The 22,908-nt window shown below is 42.8% G+C and overlaps 1 protein-coding gene across 1 annotated transcript in view; it reads left to right on the top strand.

The window, feature by feature from the left end:
- The first annotated feature begins 3,634 nt into the window (after positions 1-3,634).
- atp1b4 (ATPase Na+/K+ transporting subunit beta 4) overlaps positions 3,635-22,908 on the top strand; it is a 44,746-nt gene continuing 25,472 nt past the window's right edge. Inside the window, exon 1 of the mRNA XM_052022018.1 lies at positions 3,635-3,679. The gene's annotated coding sequence lies outside the window, so the exon portion shown is untranslated. The remainder of the gene's footprint in view (positions 3,680-22,908) is intronic.

Below are 22,908 nucleotides of genomic sequence, written 5' to 3'. Positions count from 1 at the left end.
ATCCTGTACACAGCTCTCCAGATATGGTCTCACCAATGTTCCATGTAACTGAAGCATCACCTCCCTACTTTTCATTCAATACCTCTCATAATAAATGATTACATTCAAAGTCAAAATCGAGTTTATTGTCATGTGTACAAGTACATTTGCAATAAAAAACTTACTTGCAGCAGAATCACAGGCACATAGCATCAGATTCACAACATTCACAGGAAAAACATAAATTATCAACATAAATTTGTTCAAAATTACACAAGAAAGAACACAATTCAAACAATAAAAACCAACATTGTAGTACAAAATGGTCATTGTGTTGCTCTACTGAGGGTTGTGGAGGGTGGTTCGGTTGTGCAGGTTGGTTCAAGAACCAAATGGCTCTTGAACAACCTGTTAGCTTTCCTAATTACTCACGATGCCTGCATACTAGCCTCTTTCAAATTATGCACTAGAACACTGGATCCCTCTACATCTCAGAGTCCAGCACTCTCTCACTATTTAGATAATATGCTTTATTTTTTTCCTGTTCAAATGGACAATTTCACAGTTTTCCATATTATACTTCATTTGGCAGATCTTTGCCGACTCACTTAACCTATCTGTATTCTCTTGTAGACTTTTTATGGGTCTTCACATCTTGCTTCCTTACCTATCTTTGTGTCATCAGCAGCCATCCCTTTGGTGCCTTCATTCATGTTATTATGGTTGAAGCCCCAGCACCAGTCCCCTGTGGCACATCACTCATTACATATTCCCGACCAGAAAAAGACCCATTCATGCCTGCTCTCTGTATCCAATTAGCCAGCTATTCCTATCCTTGCCACTGTTACCCTCTACACCACGACCTCATATTTTCTGCGCAATGCGGCATTTTATCAATTGTCTTCTGGAAGTCTAAGTATGGTGCAATCACTGGTTCATCTTGTCCACAGCATAGGTTCATTCTAATGCTAAAAAGAAAGACAATAGTAAGATTCTATCATGAATGAAAAAAAAATCTTCTTTTGGTTCCTATCACTCATTAACAGCTGGACAAAGTTTAATTTATCTGCACTTTGAATGAAAAGCTAATCTTGTTTACATCTTAAGGTATATCTTAAGTAATTGCGTGATTCTATTTCTCTTCATCTCCTTTGCCCTCTGTCATTCATTGTCCTCCACATGTTTTACACTGCCCAACTACCATTATTTATCCTGATTTAACTCTGCCTGACCCAACATAATCACTTTGCTATTATGTCTTGCACTGTACTGCTGCTGCAAGACAACAAATTTCACATCATATGTCAGTGATAATAAATCCGATTCTGATTCTGAAATGGCAAGGAGCCTCGCCGTTCACTTTGCCGTAGCTCCCTCCCATTCGCAAAGTACCAGTCACTTGTTCTACTCTTCAACGTCAAAGTTATCCCAAGCCTTCAATTCGCCAAGTTGTTTGTTCTCAGCAAATTTGCCTTTTCAAGCCCGCCACAACTTAATTCAAAAATTCTGGCCAGTGTCCACGACCGTATAAAACCTTGAACAGTGTACCTTCATCTTTTCAATGACAAACTTCTGTGCCGCAATTGGAGACCCATCCCATTCAGTCTGAGAGCACTTTTGCCTTGTGTCCACTTAAGCACTCTCCTTCATTCTTCTTCCATCAGGGTCCTCTATGTTGTCTGCTCCCTCCTCTCTGTCACTGGTGATATTGCTTCAAAGCTCCTCTGGTTCTCTTCTCAATAACTTCACACCTTATAAAAGTTCAAACCGCTAATAACTAATACTTAATAGTAAAGAATAACAATGGGATCAATGGACACTCTAATCTCCCAACGCACTCCTGGGGCGGTGGGGGATGGGGAATTGTGGTAGGATAACATCTGCATTTAAACAGCACAATATACTTATTAATCTGCAAGTGTGACTCATCAAAATCTTGCCGGCAATGTATCCCAACATTTGTAATGAGAATGTCAATGGTTTTGCCATTGGCTAAAACTCTTTCATTCTTATTAGAGGTCCTCATTAATATTACATTTTTTGTGGGAAAAATCTTAAATTGGAACAATCGACACGTGAAGGGACTTTTTTAAAACATAAGATACTGGAAAAAAAACATGGTAACTGAACCAAATGATGAGTCTTTTCTGGAAGTGTGTGAAGATTTCAACACGGAGATTTTCCAAACACTCAGCATTTAACTGTAGGACAAACTCCAGGTTTACTGAAGAACAGTATCACTCAAGCAGTGCAAACAGTCTGTCAACACACAAACAAGAACGGTTAGATTATATCAAGCAACAACGGTGCTACTGACTATAGCAAATGTTAACAGAGCTATGGTAGAGAATAGATTTCAAATAAACTCTCAGAAACACACCGTGTCTTTTTCTAACACTTGTCAGTGACTTGTTGACCAATAGAGTTTGGTTTCATTCCCTTTCTGAAAACAATTTATTGTCTTGAACATCACACTGTGAATCCATCATCAAAATGGGCCATTTAGGGGTGTCTGTCATTGTTGTTTATTGCTGTGTGTACTTGGACTTTATAATTCTGTGTAAGTTTTGCTGAACTTTACTTCAAGGAAACTGACCCCATCGCACAGAACTCCGGAGCAGTGTGTTAAATATAGATCTTCAAGCCAGTTACATTTTACCAATGCTCTTGGGAACTGATTGACAGCAACACATTGACTAAGAGGGAACGGTCTTACACAAGGATCAGAAAGGAGCGTGGTTTTTTAAAAAGTAACTCCTTGAAGAGTATTTCCCACACAGAGAAAAGTGAATGTCATAAAGTTCTAAGAAATTTTGTATAGTTCCAGATTTGGGGAAAATGTTTAAGGATAAAGAGACTCCATCTTAATCCAAGAGGGAGACGTCAGCCTTCTGATGGAAGCTAGTTATTTTTTGACCCTTAAATTCAATCCCTCTTCGCAAGGTCATCTCCTCGGCGCGGAACTGTCGTTTCACCGCTCCAAAGAAAACTAAGGTATTTGGTTTGATTTTCATTGAGATTTGCTCCCAGAACCCCGCCACTCGTCCAGAAAAGAGCAATTATTCTGGAGAGAGCTGGTGGAGTTTTAGTCAATTTCAGTTCTTTCTGCCCGGCCAATGTTTCCGAACACTTGGTTGAGAAAATGCCAATATTTTTACTTTTGGTCATTTTTTAAAACATTCTTATTAAAGAACCATGGCGATGAATTCTGTACCTGGGGGCGGAGAGGAACACCTAGGGAACGATGTTAAAACCCCGGTAAGTGTCCTGTTGTGTGTTAATTCAATCGTTTCAATACAAATTACTTTTGTTGTGAGCGTTATGCGCGGGAGTCGTTGATTTTCGTATAATTAAACGTACTTGAATTAAAAATCATGAAGGAAAATACTGTTTAGTGATTCTGTAAACACAAATGCATGTTTTCTGAGAACGTCTTATTTGGTAAATAACGAATATTTTAATCACGTTGCTCTTAAAAATGGAAACATTGATTATTTTGTACTAAAATATTTTGAAGAGAATTTGAGGAGGGAGGGGCTACCGGGATTAAAGAGGTTCCCTTTATCCATCAGCCCTTCCAGTTAAATCACGCACCACCATCCACTTCCAACACTTCTGTATCCCAGCCTATCGGGGCCAAGATTTTCAGGAGGAGGTTTGCAAATGATGTCGGCGAGGGTTAAAACCAACTTTGCAGGAGGTAGGAATCAGGGTAAGGGGGTTAAAAATGAGTAACAGTGTGTACAAAGGACTGGGGGAGACGGACATCACTAGAGTGAGAAAGTGCAGTACTACATGGGAGAAGGTTAATAGGAAATATGAGAGGATTCAGCTTAGCTTTACAGTGCATGCGTGTGAAGGCATGGAGTGTGATAAATAGGATTGGTCATGCACAGACCCAAATAGTCATCTGGGATCATGATATCATGGTGATAAGAGACCTGTCTTCAATGAGAACAGGGTTGGTACTAAATATTCCCAGATCCAACGTGATTGGGAAAGAGAGAGAACTAAAGAGAGGAGAGGAGCAACACACAAAATGCTGGAGGACCTCAGCGGGTCAGGCAGCATCTATGGAGGGAAATGAACAGTCGACGTTGACTGTCCATTCCCTCCGTAGATGCCGCCTGACCCATTGACTTCCTCCAGCATTTTGTGTGTTGCTCCTTGTCTCTTGTGTCTCAACTAAAGAGAGAAGGTGGTATTGCTTGTGTGTAGTAGTTGGTGGGGGATATTGATTAGGGCCAAGATTGCTCTACTGGAGAATGGATGTCCTGCGGGTTTTATAGGCAGGATTTGACGGTTTGGAGGTAATATTGGTGCCATTATACTACTCTGTGCAGTGTAAAGGGCGTCAGTCAGTGAGAAGGATGCAAACCAGCAAATCTGCAGAGAACTTTTAAAGACAAGCATAAGAGCAATACATAGTAATAATGGTCAGTCAGTTTAACCTTAATGATAGGGAAAGTTTTGGAAGCAATAATCTGGGTCAAAATCAACAGTCACTTGGACAAGAATGGATTACAAATTGGAAACCTGCATTGATGTGGAAATGGAAGATCATGTTTAAATCACCTGATTTTCTTTAAGAGGATAAATGAAGATTGAAGTGGACAATGTGGTCAGTGTGATATATACAGAGATCCAAAAGGTGTTTGATGGAGAGCCAAATAAGAGGTTGTTAAGTTTGTGTCCAGTGGTGTCCCATGGGAATTGGTGCTGGGACCATTACTGGTTGTTACAGTTTGAATGTGAATTTGGAGGAGGTGTGACTAGTAAGTTCACAAATGACACAAATATTGCTGTTGATGACGAGGAGGATAGTCTTGGGTTACAGGAAGACAGTGATCAGTTGGTAAAATGGGCAGAGCAATGGCAGATGGAATTTAATCCCGATAGATGCGAGGTAATACACTTTGGGTGGATTAATAAAGAATGCACTGCCAGCAGAGGTTGTGGGGGCAGATACATTAGGGACATTTAAGAGACTCTTAGATAGCCACATGAATGATAGAGAAACGGAGGGTTATGTGGGAGGGAAGGGTTAGATAGATCTTAGAGCAGGATAAAATATTGGCACAACATCGTGGGCCGAAGGGCCTGTACTGTGCTGTAATGTTCTATGTCCTATCTCATACAGACAGAAAAGGTGAATTACCTGAAATGTTTGAATTCAGTATTAAGTCCAGAATGTTACAACATGTCCGGACAGAAGATGAGGTGCTTTTTTTCAAGATTACATTGAACCTAGTTATTACCACAGACAGAGAGGTCAGAGTGGGAGTAGGGTGCAAAATTAAAGTGACAGGCAGCTAGAAGCTCAGGGTCACTCCTGTGGACTGTATGCAGGTGCTTCAAAATGCAGTCGCTTCAAAATGCAGTCAACCAATCTGCATTGGTTTCTCCATTGTAGAGGAGGCCACTAGATTGGAAGAAGTGCAACTGAATGGCTGCTTCACCTGGAAGGACTGTTTGGGTCCCTGGATGGTGGGAAGGGAAGAGGGGAAGGGACAGGTATTGCAAATCCTGCAGTGGTGCAGGAATGTCCTGCGAGAAGACGAGTAGCTGATGGAGATGGATGAGTGGAGCAGGAGGTCATGAGGGGAACAGTGCTAATAGGAGGAGGGAGGGAAGGATGGGTCTGATGGTTGGAATCTTGTTGACAGTGAGGAAAGTTGTATTGGTTTATTATTGTCACTTGTACCGAGCTACAGTGAAAAACTTGTCTCGCACACCAATCGCACAGGTCAATTCATTACACAGTGCAGTTACATTGAGTTAGTACAGAGTGCATTGAGGTAGTACAGGTAAAAACAATAACAGTACAAAGTAAAGTGTCACAGCTACAGAGAAAGTGCAGTGCAGGTAGACAATAAGGTGCAAGGTCACAAGGTAGATCATGAGGTTGTAAGGGAACCGTTCAATAGTCTTATCACAGGGGGATAGAAGCTGTCCTTAAGCCTGGTGGTATGTGCCCTCAAGGCTCCTGTATCTTCTACCTGATGGGAGAGGGGAGAAGAGAGAATGACCCGGGTGGGTGGGGTCTTTGATTATGCTGGCTGCTTTGCCAAGGCAGCGAGAGGTACAGACAGAGCCAATGGAAGGGAGGCTGGTTTCCGTGACACGCTGGGCTGTGTCCACAACTCTCTGGAGTTTCTTGCGGTCCTGGGCAGAGCAGTTGCCGTACCGAGCCCTGACACATCCAGATAGGATGCTTTCTGTGGTGAAGAATTGTGAAGGATGATCCACTGAATGTGAAGGGTGTTAGGGTGGGAAGTGAGGAGCAGCAGAACACTAACTTCCTCCATCTGGGAGGAGAGGGAGTGAGAACAGAAGTGTGGGAAATACATTAGATGAGATTGAAGGATTGGTTCTTGGCTTATTATTGTCACTTGTACTGAGCTACAGTGAAAAACTTGTCTCGCACACCAATCGTACAGGTCAATTCATTACACCGTGCAGTTGCATTGAGTTAGTACAGAGTGCATTGAGGTAGTACAGGTAAAAACAATAACAGTACAGAGTAAAGTGTCACAGCTACAGAGGAAGTGCAGTGCAGGTAGATAATAAGGTGCAGGTAGACAGTGCAGGTAGACAATAAGGTCTCAACAAGGTAGATTGTGAGGTCAGAGTTGATCTCATCGTATAAGGGAACTGTTCAATAGTCTTATCACAGTGGGATAGAAGCTGTCCTTGAGGCTGGTGGTAAATGCCCTCAGGCTCCTGTATTTTCTGCCTGATGGGACAGGAGAGAAGAGAGAATGACCCGGGTGGGTGGGGTCTTTGATTATGCTGACTGCTTCTCCAAGGCAGTGAGAGGTAAAGACCATGGAGAGGAGGTTGGTTTCTGTGACACGCTGGGCTGTGTCCACAACTCTCTTCAGTTTCTTGCCGTTCTGGGCAGAGCAGTTGCCATACCAAGCTGTGATGCATCAATAAAATTTGGTGAGTGTCAAAGGGAACATACCGAATTTTTTTAGCCTCCTGAGGAAGTAGAGGAACTGGTGAGCTTTCTTGGCCATGGCATCTACGTGATTGGACCAAGACAGGCAATTGGTGATGTTCACTCCCAGGAACTTGAAGCTCTCGACCTCAGCACCATTGATGTAGACAGGTGCACGTACACCACCCCCTTTCCTGAAGTCAATGACCAGCTCTTTTGTTGACATTGAGGGAAAGGTTGTTGTCATGACACCATGTCACTAAGCTCTCTATCTCCTTCCTGTACCCTTCTCATCGTTATCTGAGATACGGCCCACTACGGTGGTATCATCTGCAAACTTGTAGATGGAGTTAGAGCAGAATCTGGCCACACAGTCATGAGTGTATAGGGAGTAGAGTAGAGGCCTGAGGATGCAGCCTTGTGGGGCACCAGTGTTAAGAATAATTGTGCTGGAGGTATTGCTGCCTATCCTCACTGTCTGTGGTCTGTTGGTCAAAAAGTCAAGGATCCAGTTACAGAGGGAGGTGTTGAGTCCTAGGTCTTGGAGTTTGGTGATGAGTTTGCTTGGAATTATAGTATTGAAGGCAGAGCTGTAGTCAATAAACAATAGTCTGTCTTTACTGTCCAGATGCTCCAGAGCTGAGCGTAGGGCCAGGGAGATGGTGTCCTCTGTAGACCTGTTTCGGCGATAGGCGAATTGCAGTGGGTCGAGATTGTCTGGGAGGCTGGAGTTGATGTGTGCCACGACCAGCCTCTTAAAGCATTTCATGATGGTGAATGTCAGAGCCACTGGTCGGTAGTCATTAAGGCATGTTACCTTGCTTTACTTCAGTACCAGGATGATAGTAGTCTTCTTAAAACGAGTGAGAACCTCAGATTGAAGCAAGGGGAGGTTAAATATGTCTGCAAATACTTCTGCCAGCTGATCAGCACAAGATCTGAGCACTCGGCCAGGGACACCATCTGGGCCAGATGCTTTCCTCGTGTTCACTCTTTATTTCCCTCAGTAGATGCTGCCTGTCCTGCTGAGTTCCTCCAGCACTTTTTGTGCATTGCTCTGGATTCCAGCATATGCAGAATTTCTTGTATCTCAATGTATTGGAGATCAGATCCCCAGAGTTTGAACTTGCTTGTAGAATAGAACCATAGAACACTACAGCACAGAAAACAGGCCATTTGACCCTTCTAGTCTGTGCCGAAACATTATTCTGCTAGTCCCACTTACCTGCACCCAGTCCATAACCCTCCAGACTTCTCCTGACCATGTATCTATCCAATTTATTCTTAAAACTCAAGAGTGAGCCCACATTTACTACATCAGATGGCAGCCCGTTCCATACTCCCATCACTCTTTGAGTGAAGAAGTTCCCTCTAATGTTCCCCCTAAACCTTTCCCCTTTCACCCTAAAGCCATGTCCTCTCGTACTTATCTCTCCTAATCCAGGTGGAAGGAGCCTACTCACATTAACTCTGTCTATGCCCCTCATAATTTTGTAAACCTCTATCAAATCTCCCCTCATTCTTCTACGCTCCAAGGCATAAAGTCCTAACCTGTTCAATCTTTCCCTGTAACTCAACTCCCGAAGACCCGGCAACATTCTAGTAAATCTCCTCTGCACTCTTTCAATCTTACTGATATCCTCCCTATAGTTAGGTGACCAGAACTGCACACAATACTCCAAATTTGGCCTCACCAGTGACTTATACAATCTTGCTGATCCAATTTACCACATTATCATCTAGATCATTGACATAGACAACAAACAACAATGGTCCCAGCACAGATCCCTGAGGCACACCACTAGTCACAGGCCTCCAGTCTGAGAAACAATCATCCACTATCACTCTCTGTCTTCTCCCACACAGCCAATTTTGAATCCAGTTTACAACCTTTCCATGGATACCTAGTGACTGAACCTTCTGAACTAACCTCCCATGTGGGACCTTGTCAAAGGCCTTACTAAAGTCCATGTAGACAACATCCACAGCCTTTCCTTCATCTACTTTCTTGGTAACCTCCTCAAAAAACTCTACAAGATTCGTTAAACACGATCTACCACGCACAAAGCCATGCTGACTATCCTTAATCAGCCCTTGGCTGTCCAACTACTTGTATATCCGATCTCTCAGAACACCTTCCGATAATTTACTTACTACTGATGTCAGGCTCACCGGCCTGTAATTACCTGGTTTACTTTTAGAGCCTTTTTTAAACAACGGAAAAACATGAGCTACCCTCCAGTCCTCTGGCACCGCACCCGTGGCTAAGAACATTTTAAATATATCTGCCAGGGCCCCTGCAATTTCTACACTAGTCTCTCTCAAGGTCCGAGGAAATATCTTGTCAGGCCTGGAGGATTTATCTACCTTTATTCACTGTAAAGCAGCAAGCACCTCCTCCTCTTTAATCTCTATATGTTCCATGACACTACTGCTTGTTTCCCTTCCTTCCATATCCTCTATGCCCGTTTCCTGAGTAAATACTGATGCAAAAAAACTGTTTAAAATCTCCCCCATCTCCTGAGGCTCCACACATAGACGTCCACTCTGATCTTCTAGGGGACCAATTTTGTCCCTTACTATCCTTTTACTCTTCATATACTTGTAGAAACCCTTTAGGTTTACCTTCACATTATCTGCCAAAGCAACCTCATGTCGTCTTTTTGCCTTCCTGATTTCCTTTTTCAGTATTTTCTTACATTTTTCTATACTCTTCAAGTACCTCATTTGTTCCTAGTTGCCTATACCTGCTATGCACCTCTCTCTTTTTCTTAACCAGAGCACCAATATCTTTTGAAAACCAAGGTTCCCTACGCTTGTTAACTTTGCCTTTAATCCTGGCAGGAATATGCAAACCCTGCACTCTCAAAATTTCACCTTTGAAGGCCTTCCACTTACTGAGCATGTCCTTGCCAGAAAACAACTTATCCCAATCCACTTTTCCTAGATCCTTTCTCATTTCCACAAAATTGGCCTTTCTCCAATTTAGAACCTCAACTCGAGGACCAGGCCTATCCTTATCCATAATTAACTTGAAACTAATGACATTTTGGTCACTGGACCCAAAATGCTCCCCTACACATACTTCTGTCACCTGACCTGTCTGGTTCCCTAATAGGAGATCAAGTATTGCATTCTCTCTCATTGGTACCTCTATATATTGATTTAGAAAACTTCCCTGAACACATTTGACAAATGCTAAGCCATCCAGCCCTTTCACAATGTGGGAGTCCCAGTCAATATGTGGAAAGTTAAAATCCCCCACTATGACTACTTTCTTTTTTTTTACATCTGTCTGCTATTTCACTACAGATTTGTTCCTCCAATTCTCTCTGACTATTGGGCGGTCTATAATACAACACTATTAGTGTGGCCACACCCTTCCTGTTCCTCAGCTCCATATGGCCTCTGTAGACGAGACCTCTGGGCTGTCCTGTCTAAGCACAGCTGTGGTATTTTCCCTGACTAGTAATGCCACTCCTCCCCTTTTCATCCCTCACCTTCTATCACATCTGAAACAACGGAATCCTGGAACATTAAGCTGCCAGTCCTGCCCCTCCTGCAACCAGGTCTCACTAATAGCAATAATGTCGTAATCCCACATGCCAATCCACACCCTAAACTCATCTGCCTTACCTACAATACTCCTTGCATTGAAATAGATGCACCTTAGAACATTTCTATCATGTACAAACCTTTGATTTCTGTCTATACCTGCAGTCCTCACATGACCATTTTCCTCCTCCACCTCACTATCTGCTCTAACACTCCGGTTCCCCTCCCCCTGCAAATCTAGTTTAAACCCCAAGGAGCAGCACTAGCAAACCTACCCGCAAGTACATTAGTCCCCCTCCAGTTCAGGTGCAAACTGTCCCGTCGGAACAGGTCCCACCTTCCCTGGAACAAGTCCCAATTGTCTAGGAACATGAAGACCTCCCTCCTGCACCATCTCCTTAGCCACGTATTTAGCTGAATGATCCTCCTATTTCTAGCCTCACTAGCTCGTGGCACAGGTAGCAATCCTGAGATTGCAACCTTGGAGGTCCTGTCCTTCAACTTTGCACCTAGTTCTTTAAATTCTCGTTGCAGGACCTCCTCCTCTTTCCTATCCACGTCATTGGTCCCTACATGGACCATGACATCTGGCTGTTCACCCTCCCTGCTAAGAATATCGAGAACTCAATCCAAGGTATCGTGGACCCTGGCACCAGGGAGGCAACAGACCATCCGGGATTCTCGATCTCTCCCACAGAACCTCCTATCTGTCCCCCTAACTATCAAATCTCCTATCATTACTGCTCTCCTCTTTTCCCGCCTTCCTTTCTGAGCTGAGGGTACTACCTCGGTGCCAGAGATGTGACCACTACAACTTGTCCCTGGTAGGTCGTCCCCACCAGCAGTATCCAAAACAGTATATTTATTGAATCACACTATCTAATTCCATGCTCCTGCCAACAAAGCGGTTGGTTCTTTACCCGCTCCCGGTTGCTGCTGCCTTCTCCAAAGACTCCCCGCCCACCTGCCAATCAGGCTGGCTTCCATGAGGGAGCCTGAAGATCGAAGATACAGGGAGTTAAATGTTCACAGCAGATGCCCAAGAAAACCTCTTCCCTCCATATTCACACAACTTACCTCTATCCATTTCAGGGCAAAGCCTAGTAGTAAGAATGGAATGTCAAAAGTGAAACCATGTGGTCAAATATTGTTTGTCCTGCCAATGTGAGATAACCCAGTTTGAAGCTGCCTTCTCCACTGAGCTGGGTTTAATAAATATCCAGCGAATGGTACCATGGACAGAAAGATTGCGGGACTGGAAAGATAATTTTCTGAGCAGTTCAGGATTTGGTGTCAAAGAGTAGAAAGGTTCGGGTTTGGTAGGGACAAACCTTAAGCTGAAAATGTTGTGGGGATGCCTTCATATTCCAGTGATACCAAGAACACATTCAAATATCCAGTTCTAGAGACTGACTAATGGCTTCTCAGCAAATATCTGTTTATTGCTTTGTGGTGTCATGTTAATATATTGCATTTGGCCACATTTTGTACTGCCATATTTAAGGGTTGAAATGAGGGAGACGTGGCTAAAAGTTTGTTAGTGAACAAATAATATATTAAAAAAGAACATTTTGGTACCTTGATATTGAATCAACGGCTGTGGAAAGGAAGAGAGTAAATACAGAAGAGATTAACAAAAACACTGTTTTACAATTATGAGGAGAGACTGTTTAGGCTGGGTTAATTTCCTCTGGGTTAATTGAGGTCTATAAAGTTATGAGAGGCCCAGACCTATTTCCCCTAGCAGAAAGATCAGTAACTAGGGGCATAGGTTTAATCGTAGACGGATTAGAGCAGGACTGAGGAAAATTCATTCCACTCACTGGGTGCTGCAAGTTACAAACTTGTTATCCGAAAGGAGGATGAAATCCTCTCCATATTTAAAAAAAAATACTTGGATGAGCACGTGGAGAGTCGTCGCCTGCAGGACTATAGCTCAAGAGCATGAGAAGCATCTAAACAGACACGCCAGTGGGCCAGATGGTCCCTTAATCCTATTTCATCACTCAATAAGATCAAGTATAATCCAATCTTGGCCCCAACTCAAGTTTCTTGCTCTCTCACCCTTGTAGTTCAAATATCTGTCCATCTCTGTCTTGAATATATTCAATGACTCAACCCTCACGGCTCTGTGGTAGAGACTTCCCAATTCTCTGAGGGAAGAAATTCCTCCTTATCTCCATCTTATTTTGAATCTATGACTCTTCAGAATTCCTCATAAGAGCATAAGAAACAGGAGCAGGACAGTAGACCCTTTGAGCCTTTCGACTATGCAATAAGATCATGGCTAATCTAATTTGGACTCAATGCCACTTTGCTGCTCTCTGCCCATTCTCTTTGATTGCCTTTGCAGTTTACACATCAGTCAATATCTGCCTTAAATGTGTTCACTGACTCCATCTCCACAGCTGAGGTAGAGAATTCCAAAGATTCACAACCTTCTGAGAGAAGAAATTCCTCCTTACCTCTGTCTGAGATGGACAACTTCTTGTTCTGAAACTGTGCCTCTGATTCTAGACCCTTCCACCCAGAGATAACATCCACCCTGTCAAGCCCTCTCAGAACCTTGTGTGTTTTAATGAGGTCCCCTCTCATCTTCTATACTCCACTGAGTATAGGCCCAACCTGCTCAACCTTTCTTTATACATCAACACCTACATCCCAGGAACCGTTCTTGCGTTATCTCCAATGCAAGCACATCCTTAAATATGGAGACCAAAACCGCACCGGCATCCTGTACTGTTGTATCAAAACTTATCTACTATTTTACTTGATGCCCCTTGGCTTTTAAAACTTACTCGAGATCATTATGTTCCAAAGAGTCAATGTAAACACACTCCAAGAGTGACTATGTTACATGTACAAGGACCAGAGGGGAGTCAAACAAAATTATTTCACTCGCTGAGTGGGGATGTCTGGAACTCACTGCCTGAAAAGCTCGTGGAAGCAGAAATCCTCACTACATGTAAAAATGTGAAATAAATAGCACCACAGTCAAAGAGTGTAGGGCTTGTAAAATAATATTCAGAACAGTCAGGCTTTGGGGTCATGCAATGGGATGGGAACATTCAGGTTTGGTGGCGGGGTCGGCGGGTGAAGTTTAAGTTTGGTGCGTCGTGAGAATGCTTTCATATTCTTGTTACATAACTAGATACTTAGAACAAATGCAGATGTCCAGTTCAAGATACTGACAAGTTATGGCATTGCCTATTCACATGTACAGGCAGAATGGATCTTTAATTGAGTGTTTGGCAGTGAAATCAGGTTGCTGTGCACTCCTGTCTGGCTAAGTTGAAGCTGTGAAAAATATATTTGTAAACTTAAATTGGCAAAAGGTTTCAACTGGGAGGGATAACACATTCACTATTGCAATGAAGCAATGAGTTCATATTTTATCATTAGATATCCAAATTTATTTGGAGGAATGATTGTCCCATGTAGGCATATTTCCTGATCTATTTTAAAAGTAGAGCATCAGATAAAGTGGAGAGAAGATTACTTAAAGATATAGTGAGCTTTCTATTGTGCAGAGAGCATTGCTGAGTACAAACCTTCCCAAATACACAGTTAGACAAAATCAAACAGATGAATCCAAAGGCCTAAAACTTATTCAGCACATTTATGGTAATAGCTTTTTCCTCTCACTTAAGGACAATGCAAACAATCTAACTCAGCCTCTCCCAGACTGTTGTTAGCAAAGGGAGGACACACTATTATTTTTGTTGATGGAACATGACATGTTGAAAGTTGTGGACCAAGAAACTGGCTGCCTCCCCCTCCCACCCACTGCCCCCCACCCCCCCCCGCACCCTCTGTTCCATTCAGAACAACCCTATGCAACACAAGCTCTGGTTGAACCATGGAAGAGCAGGAAAGCAGCCAGGGGGAAAATGGTAGATAACCAAAAGTTTATGGACACGTTGCATTTTGGCATACGGCAAGAGATATTATAAAACTTTAACTTATAATTCAAGGAGGACCAATAAAAAGATAAGGAAAGTGTAAGTAGAATATGATTAAACTAGTGAAAAACACAAAAATTACTGCAAGAGCCACTATAGCTACATAGAAAGGAGAAGATTAACACCAGTTAATGTGGGTCCCTTAGTAACGGAGACATGAGAAATTATACTGGGGGAATAATGAAATGGCAGACAAATCAAACAAACATCTTGTGCCTGCCTTCACGGAAGAAGATACAAATGACCTCCTGTAAATAGTGGAGAACAATAGCTCCAGAGGAAAGAGGAGACGGAAGTTTGACCATAAGACATAGGAACAGAATTAGGCCATTCGGCCCATCGAGTCTGCTCTACCATTCAATCATGGCTGATTTACTTTTCCCCCCCTCAACCCCATTCTCCTGCCTTCTCCCCGTAACCTTTGACACCCTTACTAATCAAGAACCTATCAGCCTCTGCTTTAAATATACCCAATGATTTGGTCTCCACAGCCGTCTGTGGCAATGAATTCCACAGATTCACTACCCTCTGGCCAAAGAAATTCCTCCCAAGTTTGCTGATGATGCAAAGCTGGGTGAGAGTGTGAGTTAGGAGGAGGATGCTGAGGGGAGATTGATAAGTTAAATGAATGGGCAAGGACTTAGCAGAAAGCACATAATGTGGAAAAACGGTGAAGTTATCCACTTACATAGAGAAAAGAAAAGCGGAGTCTTTTTAAAGCAGGTTTCTTTTAAGTGCTGAGAGAATTTGTTGTTCATGGGGATCTGGGTGTTCTTGTGCACAAGTCAAAGTTAAAATATAGGTACAGGAGCAATAAGGAAAGCAGACAGAATGCTGCCCTTGATTGCAATAGGATTTGGGTACAACAGTGAAGACAGCTCACTGCAATTACATAGGGGTCTGGAATGTTTTATACAGGTCTGGTCTTCCTACCTATGGAAGGATATACTTGCAATAGAAGGAGCACAATGAAGATTCACTGGATCGATTCCTTTGATGGGGGAATTTCTCTGTGAGGGGAGATCAATAGTGTAGGTTTTTACTGATTATGTAAAGATGAATGAGATTCCTTTGAAATGTTTGGAATGCTAACTGGGCTTGTAAGGGTACATACAGGGCTGGCCGGGATGCCTAAAACCAGGGGTCACAGTCTCAAAGTAAGGGGTCAGCCATTCAGGAATGAGATGAGAAGAAAATACCTCACCCAGAGAACAGTTAATTTTTGGAATTTTCTCCCTAAGAGGGCTATGGAGGCACAGTTACTGAGTATACTTGAAGCAGAGGTTGATAGATTTTTAGATTGTACGGGAATCAGGCATATGGGTTTAGTTCAGGAAACTGGTACTGAGGTAAAAGGTCAGCCATAGTCTTTTTGAATGGCAGAACAGGTACAAGAGGCTGAATGGTCTCCTCATGTTTCTCTTTCCCATGTTCTTATGTGCATTCATGGGATGAAGCTGGCAAGTCCAGCATTTACCTCCCCTCCCTGATTGCCCTTGAGGATGTAGTGAGCTGTGTTCTTTTGAACAACCACAGCGTATATGGAGAACCTTGTTGCTGCAGCAGTTTGACACAACTGAATCACTCGCTGGGTCATTTAAGATGGTGGTTGCTGTGGGTGTGGCGGCCATCTGGAAAAAGATGGTAGGTTTCCTCCGTTTTAGAGGACATTAGTGAATCTGCAAATTTCATTGTCACTGTTATACTGCTCTGCTCAGGACCACTAGAAACTGCAGAGAGTTGTGGACACAGCCCAGAGCATCACGGACACCAGCCTCCCCTCCTTGGACTCCGTCTTTACCTCTTGCTGTCTTGGTGAAGCAGCCAGCATAATCAAAGACCCCACCTACCCGGGTCATTCTCTCTTCTCTCCTCTTCCATCGGGTAGAAGATACAGGAGCCCAAGGGCACATACCACCAGACTTAAGGACAGCTTCTACCCCACTGTGATAAGACTATTGAACGGTTCCCTTATATCATGAGATGGACTCTAACCTCACGATCTACCTTGTTGTGTCCTTTCACCTTATTGCACTGCACTTTCTTTGTAGCTGTGACATGTTACTCTGTACTGTTATTGTTTTTGCCTGTACTACCTCAATGCACTCTGTACTAATTCAATGCACTCTGTACTAACCCAATGTAACCACACTGTGTAATGAATTGATCTGTACGATTGGTATGCAAGACAAGTTTTTCACTGTACCTCAGTACAAGTGACGATAATAAACCAATACCATAATACTGGATTTTCATTCCATATTTATTTAATTGACCAGATTTAAAACCCAGCTGCTGTGGTGGTATTTAAATACATGTCTCTACTTTCCCCTCAAAAGTTGTTGAGATTAGAGTGGGAGGGGAGGGGAGGGGGGGCGCGTCAATTGAAACCGATAAATTCTTGTCAGGCTTGGGTAATAAGTATTACAGAATCAAAGTGAGTCAGTTGAATCAAGGTGGATCAACCAGGATCTAATCGAATGGCAAAAGGCTGAATAGCCTCTGTGTGCTCCTGGATTCCTATGGAGTCGCATTAATGTTCAGGGAAATCCAAGCATCCTTTCTTAATGACAATTGGTACACGTGTAGAAATAAAATAGTGGTTGCTTTCTTTTCACACTGAATATCGGGAGTCATGTATTGTCTTCAGAATAACCTGAGATTAGGGTTGGGGGCAGGGGTTTATTGATCCAAGGGGCACAAATGTGATAATATCACTATTTAGAGACCCCCATTCAGCCACACCATCCTCTTCCTCCAATCCTTACCCCTGACCATAAGATGAAGAACTTGTTGTTCTTTGCATCATTGACTTCAGGAAGCAGGGTGCAGTACATGTCCCTCTCTGTATCAATGATGCTGAGATGGAGATGGTTGAAAACTTCTAGTTCCTAGGTGTAAGTATCACCAACATTTTGTCCTGATCCAACCAAGTGGACGCTATGGCCAAGAAAGCACTCCCGCGCCTCTACTTCCTCAGATGACTAAGGAAATTTGGCATGTCCCTGATGACCCTCACCAATTTTTACAGATGCACCATAGAAAGCCTCCTATCTGGATGCATCACAGCCTGTTATGGCAACTGCTCTGTCCAAGACCGCGAGAAATTGCAGAGAGTTGTGACCATAGCTCAGTCTATTAGGAAAACCAATCTCCCATCCATTGACTCTGTCTATACTTCCTGCTGCCTCGAGAGAGCAGCCAACATCATCAAAGGCCCCTCCCGCCCCGGTCATTCTCTCTTCTCCCCCGTCCCATCGAGCAGAAGTTACAAAAGCTTGAAAACACATACCACCAGGCTCAAGGACAGATTCTATCCCGCTGTTATAAGACTCTTGAAATGACCCCTTGTACAATAAAGATGAACTCTTGATCTCTCAATCCACCTCATCATGGCTCTTGCACCTTATTGTCTACCTGCACTGCACTTTTCCTGTAACTGCAACACTATATTCTGCATTCTGTTACATTTTTCCTTTCGCACTACCTCTATGTACTTATGTTGGGAATGATCTATCTGGATGGCATGCAAAAGTGGACAGTCAGAGACTTTTTCCCAGGGCGACAATGGCTAACACGAAGGGACATAATTTTAAGGTGATTGGAGGAAGATATAAGGGGGATGTCAGGGGTAAGTATTTTACACAGAGAGTGGTGGGTGCATGGCGCCACTGTTGTGGCGGCAGATACATTAAGGACATTTAAGAGACTCTTAGATAGGCCCCCATTTCTCTATCATTCATGTGTCTATGTGGGAGGGAAGGGTTAAATAGATTTTAGAGCAGGATAAATTGTCGGCACAACATTGTGGGCCGAAGGGCCTGTACTGTGCTGTAGTGTTCTATGTTCTAAAACAATGCTTTTCACTGTACCTCGGTACATGTGACAATAATAAACCAATTACCAGTTCACATGCCTTTAAAGCTCTCAACTCTCCCCTTTCTCCTTTACAATGAATCTTAATCTCTCTCTCAGCTCATTCTGTCTTAGCCCTTCTGTTAATTTCTGCCTTACTGTCCCTCATGCCCTCTGTGAGTTCATGGTTTCTCTCTGACCAATTTCCAGTTCAGTTCACAAGCGATCACCCAGTCTTGTTTACAGGCTTCCCGTATATCTGCTACTTAAATGAATCCCTGTGTTCAGGCACTGCTCCCACCCCTTTAAGACCACCATCACCATCATCAATTCCTCAAAATACTCATCTTCTCCCCATATATTCTTACAAATTCCCAATTCATCACAATCTCTCTTTCTTCTTAAGTCTTTGAAAGTACAAAAAGCACATCCATCCGTTCTGCAACTTTGTTTAAATCTCTACATTCAGGTTTCTGACCATCTCTCTTACATTGAAGTGGCCCTAACCAAAATAAAAAAATGAGGTCTTCTAAAACTTTTGCTTTCACGCAATTCTGGCCGCTGTCTGTGAGGAGTTTGTACGTTCTCCCCATGTCTGTGTGGGTTTCCTCTGGGTGCTCCGGTTTCCTTCCACATTCCAAAGACATACGGGTTAGGAAGTTGTGGGCATGCTATGCTGGCACCGGAAACATGGTGACACTTGCGGGCTGTCTCAGGACACTCTACGCAAAAGATGCATTTCACTGTGTGTTTCAATGTACATGTGACTAATAAAGAAATCTTATCTTATCCTGTTCATGCATTGACTGCTTCTCATCAACCTGAATTGACTGCTGGTTCTACAGTACATCATCTTTGGATTTAAAATACTCATCTCATGTTTAAACCCTTTGTGGCTTCACCACTCCCTAATGTAACTTTGCCTTATAACTACATCTCACCGCCAATTACTGAACTGATGGCTCAGGTCTCTTGGACAGCACTTACCCCTAATCTATTGGAACGTAGCTGGGCTGGAGGGAATGTCAGTGGGAGAACATTTCGGAAATACTGACCATATCTCTGTTAAGTTTTAAGGTTGTTATGGAGAAGGATAAGGATAGACCAGAAATTACGGTCAGTTGGAGGAAGGCTGATTTCATTATGACAAGATAGTAACTGACAGAAGTTGATTGGGGGCTGTTACTTTCAGATAAGTCTGAAGACAATAACGGGAGGTAATCAGAAATGAAATGGAGGAATTCTGGATGTCAAGGGATATCAAGGGTTGGATAAAGAGAGCAATGGTTGTTTATGGCAGGATTAGAAAATTGGTGATGCCTTACAGGAGAGTAGAATGTTTATTTGGGGAAGGGGTACTCAAAAATAATTAGGAGGGTGACAAAAGGGAAATGGTACTGGTGGGTATGATTAAGGTAAAATCTCAGAGCAATTAGAAGTACATTAGATATCGAGAGGGTAAACTAGGGAAAGAGTAGGGCCTTTACAGGATCACGTTGCAATCTGTGCGTGGAACGAGGACATAGTAAGGTCTTAAATGAATACTTCTCAACTCTATTCACTATGGAGAAAGACATTGTAATTGGACAATTCAGGAAGGGGTTGGGACAATTCAGGAAGGGGTTGGAGCAATTCCAGAACAAATTAACATTGAAAGGGAGTTTTAAAGTGTCTTAGTGGGCTTAAAGGTGGATAAACCCCTTGGCTAAAAGGTTTGTTTCCATGTGGTATAACTTCATGACTCATTGTTGGCATTACGGCTTCAGCTGCCTCAACCTCTGGAATTCCCTTTCCTATCCCCTTCTCCAAGATATGAAGCAGACTTGATGGTCTGAATGGCCCACTTCTGCTCCTTTGTCTTGTGACCTTGTGATCCTCCTTAGCATCTAGTTTGACCATGTCTTTGGTCTCCTTTCCTAACACCTCCTGCAGTTATATATAAACACAATCTTTTTTTCATCACTTTACAACTTGACACTACACATCAGTTTCACTATAAAGCATGAGAGAATGCATTCCATTTAAATGCCACATTATATATAATCCCAGAGCTTTATAAAATATTAGCAAGGATTCATTGTGTGATGTTCTCTAATTAGAGATTTAACAAGGCAATTCTGAGGTAAAAAGATATGTTCCACAGATTCAAATTTAGAATCTTATCCTTTAGATCAAGAGCATGAATTAAAGTTTGGTGCTCTACTAGACTTAAGAAAGAGTTTAAGTAGATATATTAACCATTCCACTTCATAACTTTTTTTTGATAAACTGGTGTTAGCAACTTTTATTATGCTCAGTTTTAAGGGTCTGGGGTAATGCCATGTACCGTGGAAGAGATTGGAGAAGATGGTCTTTGGCAAGATGTTCTATTGCTTGACCTTTGCTGCAGTTCCAATTTAGGCTTGGTTTGATTTTCCATCAGTATAAAAGATGGTCACATCTTTGTCCAGTATGTATCCAATTCCTATACTGTGTGGAAGACCAAGTCTAGGAACCAGTTCCTTAGGGTCAGTGATCAGGCCTTGTTGTTGAGAGAATTTTCAATTGAGACAGCCATTCTTTCCCACTACTAAAGATGTAATGCTGGAGCCTCTCCCACTGTGGCCTACTTGATTTGAACTGCGACCATTCATGTCTCCTGTCCTGCAGAGGTTTGGATGTGATAGGTTTACAGAGATGCATTGAGTGAAGCTGGAGGCAACGGCTTTCTTCTTAATATCAGGGCAAGTGACGTTCAGCAGTGTCAATGGCCAGTCACTATCATTGTCACCATGGGAATTTCAGATTTTCTTGAAATCAAATCAATGTTTGATTCAGGAATAAAAATACATCCTTATGAAAAATCTTAAATTTTTTAGTATTCAATAATGTATAAACTAAAGAGAGCATGCACTTGGACTTAAAGTGTAGAACTGAAAACATAAAGTATGAAGTTGAGGCTGTTAATAGTTTTTTTTCACATGAGGTCCCAATTAATCCTCTTTGGCATGACCGTTAAGCAACACTGGAGGTCTGGGCTTCAGCTCAGATTCACTATTTTCACAATGCTTTTTACTGAGTCGTTTGCGTTACCTGTGGCCAAGTGTGACATTGAAAGAACACAAGGTCCTTTCTACAATCTCTGGCGGCAGAGAAATGAGAACAATATCCACAGGATACATTGGTTTTATTAAAACACTTTGAAAGCAGTGTCACTGACTTGCATTTTGCCCAGAAGAGATGGAGAGAATTCGGATAGATCTGCATTTCTAAATTATCATTAACGTTTTGTGTGTGCCCTAATGCAAGAAGGTGTAGAAATATTGCATAACCTTCATCCAAGACAGTGATTCTTAAACTATGAACCTTCCTTCTGGTGGGTTGTGAGTTTTCCCGGAAGATGGGACTGGATTCATTCTGCAACTGCTGCTGTTTTGTCCGGGACCACCTACCTGCTCGTAGCGCTCTGGGTGGGCACTGCCTGCAGGCACCAGATAAGCTTTGAGGTCTGTAGGAGGCTGCAGTTCTCAAGTAGTGGGGCTGGGAATGGGGAGAGTACCTGGTAGTCAGGGTATGATTCACCCCAGGAGGGGGAGGGGCTGTTCGTGGGATAAGAGGGGTGGGGTAGCAGTGGGAAAGCAGGGATAAGGGGAGGAGAATGTGAAGGGGGAGAGTCGGGTGCAGGAGAGGGTGGAGAATGGAGGAGGGAATCGGTGGGTGATGGGGGAAGGGAGGGAGAGAGAGAGAGACAAGGATGTGGGCAAGAACACGTGACTACATGCCACTCTAGCGCCTAAATTTTCATGTTTTCCCCATGAATTTTATTTTCACAATCCAGGGTTTCCCAACCCTGTTTCTGTCCGCCCACAATGAGACACAAATTAAACCAGACCCTAAATGCAGTTATCTGCAATGGTTAAAGCAGCTGAAATGTCTACTGATTGATAGTATTATTATTGCAATTAATGGTGGTTAAGTCACTAAAACTTTGAACAACAACAATGGCACACAGCAGCAGGACAGGACTGGGAAGCTGCCATTGTGAAGGCATTGAGCCGCTGTTTTTGCATCGTAATTTAGAAAAGTTTAAGAACCCCTGACCTTGAGAAATGGGGAAGAACTCTAAAAGTTCAAACTTGCTGGAGAGTGCAGTATTATCTCTCAACACCTGAACAGTGGAGACTACTTTATTCAACTCATGACATTTAGGTTGGCTGACTATCACTGTTTAATACAAATTAGCTGCTGTGTACTGTGCTGCGGACTCTCCAGTTTTGTTAAGTGTGGATGATTGTCATGCGCATGAATTGAAAAAGCACTCCCTGCAGGTGGTGTGAATTATTTGCCAGAAATGGCCTAAAATATGGCTGAACTGACTCACAAAGCAAGAGAACAAAAACACACACAAGAACTGGTTTGTAAAACTCACCATTCTGAACTTGCTCAATCCTGTTATTTTTTCGCATTGAGAAAATAGAAGACATTTTCCTTGGATCCTGAATGATGTTACGCAATGATCACATGGTGTGAAGCAGAGTATTATTGCAGACATCCTACTGAAAGGAATGTTCTCTGATTTTTTTTTGCTAAGCAATTGCAAATTATTTTAGTTACCTCAGCTTTAACTGTCTCACA

The sequence above is a fragment of the Pristis pectinata genome, chromosome 8, assembly GCF_009764475.1.
Source record: "Pristis pectinata isolate sPriPec2 chromosome 8, sPriPec2.1.pri, whole genome shotgun sequence".
Classification (NCBI taxonomy): domain Eukaryota; kingdom Metazoa; phylum Chordata; class Chondrichthyes; order Rhinopristiformes; family Pristidae; genus Pristis; species Pristis pectinata.
The sequence above is the reverse complement of the archived record's forward strand: the minus strand, read 5'-3'. Positions and strand labels throughout refer to the sequence as shown.